The sequence below is a fragment of the Lolium rigidum genome, chromosome 1 (assembly GCF_022539505.1).
Source record: "Lolium rigidum isolate FL_2022 chromosome 1, APGP_CSIRO_Lrig_0.1, whole genome shotgun sequence".
Lineage (NCBI taxonomy): Eukaryota > Viridiplantae > Streptophyta > Magnoliopsida > Poales > Poaceae > Lolium > Lolium rigidum.
This window is the reverse complement of record NC_061508.1, coordinates 347332698-347342751: the sequence shown is the minus strand read 5'-3', so window position 1 is coordinate 347342751 and position 10054 is coordinate 347332698.

Here is a 10054-nt window from a genome sequence, read left to right as displayed (position 1 = left end):
GTAGGGGAGGGGGAAGGGGATAAATATTGACACGGCGAGACGAAGAGAAAGCCGAGCGGGTCTAGTCCAAGCTGACGCGCATTCGACCGTGTTGTCACGTCTAAACCCAGCACACAGCCCATTTGCACTCCTATTGACCTACCGAAATTTACTCCACGATATAACTTGCCATCATATCATCGACCTCCTTCGGCCCGCCGCGAGATCTCGCCACGTCTCTCGCCGCGCGATCTCGCCCACGCCTCTCGCCGCCACAGCTTCGCCATGTCTCTCGCCGGCGAGACTTGTAAGACTCCCGCTCGCGTCGAGACCAAGGATGGCGCCTACTAGTGGAGTACGTAAATAACATGTACGTCTCTGCGATCGATCGTTGTTTCGATTTGTAATCTTTCTTCATATTTTTGCAAAGGTGTCCAGGTTGCTTTGACAAGAAGGGGATGTGCGGCGGAGGGGAGTCGCGTTAGGTTTTTTCGTGCAAACACTACAAGAGGGTTTTGAGGAGAAGACGGTACATGCACTTATAAGTTTAGAATTCATTCGAGATGTTTCATTAATTCGCCGCCACATCAAAGTTTAACACGTGATCCTAGTAGTTATTGCTAGTTTAGTACTATTATTCGGATGTGTGTAATAATTGTTGGTCACCATATGTATTAACACGCTTATTTATGGTTGAGTTTTACGATAGTTGTGATAACTTTTTACGTTCATACCGGCTTTACGATAGTTCTAGCCGTTAGAGATAGAGGTATCGGTAGTTCAGTCCTATACCGATAGAAGTTCAGATATGTGCTTGATAGAAGTTCAGATATGTGCTGATAGAAGTCCAAGATCTGAGACTCGGTGATTATCCGAGTAGACGCATATTTAACTTACTTTTGTATTAACTCCCTATTGAATTTAGGTCATCCCTTGCTACTATAGACACGTATTTCCTTAAGAAGTATGGTGTCCGAGACCTCCCACGGGACAATTTTTGAAGCTGCACTCAAAACCAAAGATGGCCATGCATTTGTTGTTAATGTTACCAACGGTAAGCCGTGGAACCTATATCAACGGAAGATTTTGGAACGAATTTGCTAGAGTGTACAATTTTAAGGTTGGCATGGAGTTAATTTTCAGAGTTAACTCTATACAGTCGGGATACTCTTGTAATAAGCCGGAGCTCGAACCACTAATCCATCCAGTGTAATTTTCCACCTTTGGACACAATGATTGATCATATTAATTATTCCATCTTATGTCGGTTATTTTAATTATGCGACTTACTACCAAGTTGTCCGTACTGAAGCGTGACATTGTTGACTCGCTCGGTAGATGCTGATGGAACAATGATAAATTGGAGGATGATGCATACAGTCATTCTTCGGGTGGACAACTTGGACTACCTTGTTGGAGTTACCACAATGCTTGGAGATTATGATCAAGGAGCACTACTTGTCCCAATGCTGCATACTACGAATTGGACAAGCGGCGAAAATTACAACAAACACGTGGTAAGCGATAGATCATATCATTTCATTAAGTTTGCGACCTACATTACGTACAAGTGTTAACTAAACTATGTCCCTACTTGTTGGAATAGAAAATCCCTAGCCGTTTGGTTCCTAAAGATATGGAACAATATGGTGCAATCGAGCATTGTGTGCCATCCCGAGTTACTTTGGTGCATGCGTCCTACGCAATTTCTTTAGGCGATGGTCGTCTCAGCGGTCGGTGGGTGGAAGGAGTTCATGGACAAGGAAAAGCACCTTCGGATGGGTGACAAGATGCTTGTTCTTGCTTTACACGGGAAATGCGAGGGTTTACTTGTTTGCTACCCATGTGCTGAAGTCGATCCGGAGTAGCTAGTCCGGTGATTCATGGTGCCCGTGTGTCCAACTATGCAGCCCCTTTAGGTTTAAATTAAGTTGTAAGACTCTTTATGCGATTGTCGATTTTGCTTGTGTTAAAACAATAGTTAGTCATATCGTGCTCTGCTTTGGTTGTAATCGTGTCAAGTGTCGATTAATTAAAACCATTGTCAAAGTTATGTTACCGACATGTTGGCTTTCTTATATTTGTCCATATTTTTGCTTATATTAATTTGCTCTTAAACCCATATCGGATAATTCAATGACAAGTTCGAGATCGTAAACATCTAAATAAGAACATTTCAAATGTTTGGAACAAAACATATAGTTGTATGCATTACATGTTTCTATCAATCTAAATCACTATCTTCTTCCCGAATTTTTTCCCTCGTCATCATGTATGTTCTCTTCCAAAATGAGACTATCTTCCTGATTCTCTAGTTTATCTTCGCTCATATCCATGTCAACATTGAGACTATCTTCCGCATTCTCTAGTTCACGGATTGTACGAGCATCATGAATACGTACAACTTCGACGACGACGATGATCATCCTCCTCTACTTCCACATCTCGCTTCCTCGTCTAGGTCGACAACATCATGAAATGTATGGTCGACCGAACCTTCATCCTCCCGGTATGCGTCTTCATTCCGTACAAATGCATCATCGTTACCATCTTCTAATTCCGGAACGTCGTACACATGTCTATGGCTGAACTTCTGCACCACTTTCCACGGATCACCAAACTTTGTATCCTCCAAATAGAAGCATGTTTCAGCTTGACTGGCCAATATGAATGGTGAATTCTTGAACCATAGGATAGAAGTGTTAACGCTTTTAAAAAAACCATCATCTTTTATCTTCGAACCCTTGCTCGCAAGGTCGAACCAACCGCAACGAAACAAGTACACGGACTCGTCACCGTGTTTGTTAGTCCCGCATCTTGCAGTTCAAGAACTTCTTGTAGAACACCATAGTAGTCGGTCTCATCTGCATCACCAAAAGATCCCTTAGTCGCTACGCCCGAATTTTGAGTCTTCAGGTCTTTATCCCGAGTAAGCGTGCGAAACCTCACACCCTTTACGTTGCAACCAGCGTATACACTACTACACGCCGGTCTAGCCCAGCAGCCAGAGACTTCAAATCTTCTGATGCATTGTCCAACTGTCTCACATGGTTTGCAAACCAACCTGCAAACTCTCTCTGAACCGTCTCCTCGATGTCACGCACACCCCTACCTCCCAATTCTTGTCGGAATTCACTGAAACATAGAAAAAACACATATGAAATACAGGACAATTATGTCTGCAACATTGAGAAGTAGTTATTAAAGTGAAGCTAACTACTTACTTGATATAATGTTCTACATCGTCACAGTTGTTCAGCACATACCAAACCATTTTGTCAAATTCCTTGTCAAAATGTTTCAAAATGGATTTCCCAAGACCTTTAGCTCCAACTGAAAATACTTCCATCTCGTCAGGATCAGGTTTTCTCCGAATGTCTTGGTTCCTACCATCTTTGTTAAATCTTGTTTTTGTGCCATCCTTGAAAAATCTAGAGCAAAAAATCAAACACTCATCAACAATGTAGCTCTCTGCGATAGAACCTTCTGGCCTTGCTTTGTTACGGGCCGTAGACTTTAGATAACCTAATCTTCTCTCAACTGGATACATCCAACCATAATGAACAGGACCCCTCAAAAGAGCCTCCTCGAGAAGATGAATAGCTAAGTGCACCATTACATCAAAAAGTCTGGGGGAAGAGCTTCTCAAGTTTGCATAGGATCACAACAATTTCAACCTTCAATCGATTCAGCACATCAACTTTCGTGGTTTTGGCACACAGCTCCCTAAAAAATCTTCCTAGCTCGCAATAGCCACATACATTTCCTTAGATGCAATTCCCTTGAGCCCAGCCCGGCAACACTCGCTGCGAAGTATGTGGCAATCATGCGTCTTCATACCGGTAACCTTACAACCATCAATATTCACACATCTTCCCCAGACTTGCGCAATAACCATCTCGGGAACCTAGTGTTTGCCAAATACCTACACAAATGTCTCTTCTGTTCATTCGAAAGCGTCCATGGTGCAGGGGGCTTCGCATAATTAGTTACTGCTGCATCATCATCATCCTTCACAATTTTCTCCAACCAATACTTCTTCCACATTTTGAATTTCCTCAAATCAATTCTAGCACTAACAGTGTCCTTATTCTTGCCCTCAAGTTCAAGTAGTGTACCAACAATATTGTCACATATGTTCTTCTCAATATGCATCACATCTAAGTTGTGAGCTATCTTAAGTTCCGGCGAGCACGGTAGATGATGTAAGCTGACTTTCGGGTGCCATGTTAGTTCACCGGGTACAGCTTGCACGCTTCCGCTTTCTACTTATTGGATTTTTCCCATGTTCAAAATCCTTAACCATTTCTACCTTCAGCAGCTACCTCTTTGGGTGTGTACTTCCTTGGTGGATCTCTAGTCTCGGCTTGTACCATTGAAAAGTCTCGCTTCTCCCGTATGGGTGATTTTTATCAAGAAATCGCCGATGCTCAATATATCCAATTTTGTTTTTCAAAGGTTCAGTCGCAAGGATTCTCATCGCAATGCACACACGCATGAAATCCTCTTGTGCTTCGGCTCGACATAGTGGCATATCCAGGATAATCATGAATAGACCAAAGAAACGCAGCATGCAATGGGAAATATTCCTCTGTGCATGCATCAAATGTCTTCACACCACTCCATAGCCGCATCATATCTTTTATCGCTGGCTGCATAAATACATGAAAATCTTTCCCCGGGGAATACTTTCCGGGATTAGCAATGCCATCATGTAATTCGATTGATCCATGCACATCCATGGTGGGAAGTTGTAAGGAATCACAAAAACAGGCCACATACCGTAAGGATTACTCATACTTCCAAAAGGACCGAAGCCGTCTCGTGGCAAAACCTAGTCTTATGTTACGAGGATCTTTAGCAAACCAATCAAACCTGCCATCAAAGTGCTTCCATGCCTCACCATCAGCAGGGTGCCTCAGCACATTGGGCTCAACAACCCTCTTCTCTTTGTGCCATCTAGTATGTGTCGACATTTCCTTTTTAACAAATAGTCTCCGCAACCTTTTAATTATAGGAAAGTACCTTAACACCTTGTGAGGGATTTTCTTTTTCCAGAGAGGGTCTCTATATCTTGATAATCCACAAACATGGCAGTTCGTATCGTCCTTGTGATCTCCCCAAAATAAAGAACAATCAAACTTGCATGCATGAATTGTCTCATAACCAAGCCCAACATCGTAAAGAACACTCTTAGCATCAGCATATGATTTGGGAAAGTCCACATCCGGCAAAGCCGTACGTAAAAGCTGAAGTAAGAGATCAAATCCTCTCGTTTGTTATCCTATCTGTATGATTTGACATGAAGGAGCTTAATGATGAACGACAACCTAGTGAAAGAGGTGCATCCCTCATAAAGTTCTTTTTTCGCTGACTCAATTAGATTAGCATACAGATTTGGCAGTGTCGGACCTTTATTTCCAGTACTTCGCAGCTCATCGATCATACTAGACGAATCATCAACATAACAATCACCATTGTCTTCCTCTTCATCGTTGTCACTATCATACGCACCATCATCGTTTCTATCCCGCCCTTCATCATCACTAAAATCTTCCCCATGTCTAGTCCATCTTGTATACGTCATGGACATACCTGAACAATTGCATTGATCCTCGACTGTTTTTATATCCTGACGTATCAGATTTAGGCAGTCCTTGCAAGGGCACAAGATTGGTTCATCTGTATTGTCCAAGTGTTCTCGCGCAAACTTGATGAAATCCCTAACACCCGCCATGTACTTTGTTGTGAACTTCTTGGTGCCATCGGTTATCCAACTTCGATCCATTGCCTACAGCTTCGCTTAAGAACATGCCAACGTTCTTCGAACAGATCTTGACAACCGATTAAAAAATCTAGACCTAACGAACAATCAGGAGAACTCACCGATGATGCGTCTCGCCGCCACCACAATGGAGCCTACACGGAATTCTTCTCACCTCGACGAGAACCCTAGTCGATTCGATCGTTAGCAAGAGCACCTATATAGGCCGTGTACCGCTAGCGGCGCGACTTAAACGAGGCACCCTCGTCCGACATAAATATTAATAAGGGAATTATTATGTCGTAACATCTAGATCACACCATTGAAATAAATATGTAGAATAGACTACTTACGGATCCGGATCAAAATTCCATATCTACCTTAGCGGTAAGACTCCGCGTCGGTCACGCTCGAAGCCCTTGTTCGATTCTTCCAAACCACAATTTTTACTTAATTAAATATGTTCCCGACAAGTGGGTCACGCATGATATATAAAACTAATAACATTTAATAAAGTAACTTAGTAATATTTCGTCACCTCGATCTTTGATTTCGTCACCTATTAACGGACACGATGGAAGCCCTTCCCGCTTGGGTAATGGGTGACGATTTTTTCTTGACGAGAAATCATACCGTCAAGCATTACCTTAAATGCTTGACGAAAGATGAATTCTTCACCTATAAGGACACATCCATGACGGTATGCATTTTTGTCACCAGGGTTTTCGTCAACAAATCCCCCATCTCTTGTAGTGATTATTAAATAAAGGTCAGTGATGTTTTTCACTTGGATGGGTCAGGCCAGCACAAATTCAAGTTAATTGTATGTATCTTTTTATAACTTGGACGAAGACTAACACTAATGGTTTGAATGTACTAAGAGGAGTGTTACAATGGTTTGTAATTTATTAGGGTAATAGTGATAGTTCCCATTTAACTTCACGTTTTTCCCGCTCGAAACTCTATCCAAAGCCGGAAAGCCTGCTCAAGCTCGAGTATGGATTCATGATGCCTCTAGGAGACGCTAGTGTCATAAGATGATATATTGCTTGTGATGTGGTTACAGACTTGACAAGGGCAACTATACTTGCAGTGGTGAAATTTTTGCCTTGACCAATTTATAACTTGCTTGCCATTTTGTCCACAATAAATTGGAATTCTACATTTACAAGATGATACACCAAAAGTGGTAGGCTCAAGAAGTTACACCCCACCCCCTTGCCAGTATGATTGCCGACATGAGGCATGATCGATGCCTGAATTCAGAGAACAGAGAAAGAGAGCAGCAGAGAGAGAGGTAGCAAGGAGAGTTGGTTATGTTCCTTTCTTCAGACTTCTTCGATACCCTCGCATCGCAGCCACAACTTGCTTCTTATCATCGTCACGCCACATGTCAAGCACATTGCAGTCAGCCCACAACCCATGTCCATTGGGCCTAGAGTATATCATATAATGGCGAGCATGATAGATAGGGAAGTCAATCTTAAAGCGGGGAGGCCATGAACAATGGTGTGATGATCTCTGTTGGAACATCTAGTTGGCACCACCTTGGTGACAAGACCAGTGACTTGGCCAAATCCATGAGGAATATGCGAAAGGGCGTTGATGCCTTCTTTAACGGGCTCAATAATTGGCACTACAATTCATAGATTCAACTCAACTCGGTAAAATAAAATGCTGCCTAGGTTGATTCGAGGTGCCAACACAAACCAAGGTGAAACTCACTCACTGCATTACTTATTTTTTCAGCAACTAGCTCGAGAGCCGGTAGCGGATTTACGTTCCAAAGAACCAACATCCGAACCAATTACGAGCCACGATGCAATTGCCATCCACCAATCCAATTGAGAACGAACAACACAAGTGCAACCACGGCTACACCAAGAATTTCCTCAAATCATTAGCTTTATGTATTGCTAGTTTATTTTCAATATTTTCTTTAAATTGATTTAAAATTGTATGATCTATGCATTTACTTACTTTTGTTACTGGTGTTATCATGTAATACTTTATTTACCAAAAAAATATCGAAGATTGTTCCACGCCAATCTATGTATAATTCATTTTATTTTACAAACTAATTATTTTTTATTTATCACGCAAATTGTTTTTGTTTTGTTTGGGATGCTTACCAAACTCTCTTAGTACAATGGATTACACATCATATCTAATCACACCAATACTATCACATATGTATTTTAAGTTGGATCACAAAGTATCATTTGTCTATCATACCACGCTTTGTCAATCTTTATCCTAACATCAAGAAAAAATACTTGAATGTTTGATCATATTTTTGTCTAACCAACCTATTTGTACGAAATATTTTTACTCTCTTGGAACCCATCTTTTCGATAACGATGTGTTGTTTTTCTTGATATATATTTTTCAACATACTATCTTGGATACCAATTTAGGTATGATTAGCATAATTAATTATGTATACACCCATATGTGTATTAAGGTACATACTAGTGGTATTCTTGTAATATTTATCACGCGGACCGTCTTCGTCTGGTTTGGGATGCTTACCAAACTCTTTTGCTACCATGAATACCACCGCATAACTAATCACACCAATACTATCACATCAAACATTTGTATGTATTAATTTTCATAGTATCCTTTAATATCAACAAAACTTTGGAAAAACAACTTGGCTGAGGTTTCTGGAGTACAAGACTATGAAGCTTAGGTGAAACTCTTAAAAAAATTATAGATTGCACCAGGTGTGAACTAATAATTTGCCCTTCACCACTTTCACTCTCGAGTCACCACTCTGCCAAGAATAAGCCATGTATTTCTGGAAGGGGTGGTCAATCTTTTCATCAAGAGTTGGAATGTACTCTCTGCAAAAAAGTACGTTTACTCGGTATTGGGTGTTGTCCGTGTTGCCTTTAAGTAGGGTCAAAATATTGGACTCTCGCTAGAGTTAACTGATTCAGTCACTATATTATTTCATTTCATTTTACCAACCCAGTCACTAGATTAACTTAATTCACGTCATCTCAGGCAAAACACAACAAATTTTCACACCCCATCCATTGCAAACTGTAGTAGCAGTTTCCAACATGGACAGCGCTAATCTGTGGCTCACGAGCCAGCAGCAACAAGATTCTTTCCTCAAAGAAGAACAGCCCAAACAGCAAGTTTATGGCATAGTTCTAATCCAAACAATCAAGAACAGAGGAGGTATAATAAGTGTCGCTAGGGATTACTATCTAGCCATATTTTGATTGTTATTGAAGTATGCATCCTTTGCAAGCTACTGGTGACACTACCAGCGCTCTACCACATCCATGTGACCATATGAGACGACTTTTTTTCTTCCAGAATACAAATGAGACGACTTTAGACCACAAATTTTAGGGGAGAAAAAAAACAGTCCATACACACGTCTCTGGAACCGGCAACGTAGCACAATTTCTAACACAGAAATTCCATCGGCACCATGCTCTGAACACACAAAATGCAGGGTGGTGGAATCGACCACATGGATAGCATTTTCTTATCTGATGTTATCTTTAACCGCGTATTTAGAAGCTTTGAGGCAGCACTCGCTTCAGGCAATAGAAGCATCCTATCCCACCTACGCAGTTCATTACAGTACTACTCACGGAGATAGTACGTACTACCTCCGGTCTGAATTAATTGACGCCAACACTAACAGGCTGCTGTGTTTTTGTGCGTGCGTCTGCGTCGATTAAAACAGAACGGAGGAGGTATTTGTTCAGTCTGAGGTCAACTGCGTGGTTCAGCCAGTGCAAACAAGCACTAGTTCAGACATGGATCTGAAGATTCACATAGATCTCTGTAACATCACTTCCTTGGTCACCTCCCTCCTTCCTGACAGTGCAACTGTAGGTTACAACCGTGAACTGTCCGAATGAAACTGCCCGGTGCAGCTGAATCTATTTCTGTATTTTTCTCAACTATGTCTAAACGTACTACTCTGCAGCACAAAAGGTCCACAACACTGCTTAGCCATTAATCCAAGCAGTAATAGTCAGTGATACAGTTAATCGCTGTTACTCAGCGTCGGATACGCAGTGCATCCATTGACATACACTACTTGTCCGGATCACCTTCACCTCTGGTCAGTATCCAGAACTGTCGTCAGAGTTCATCGATTCAACTCAACTCGGGAAAAGAAAATACGTCCCAGATTGATTGGAGAAGCGAGCACAGACCATGGTGGAGATCTGTCACTGCATTACTTATTTTTTCAACAGCTGGCTCGGGAGCGGGCAGCGGGTTTATATAAATCCTAGAGAACCGACAGCCTAACCAATTATGCACCAAGCACCATGC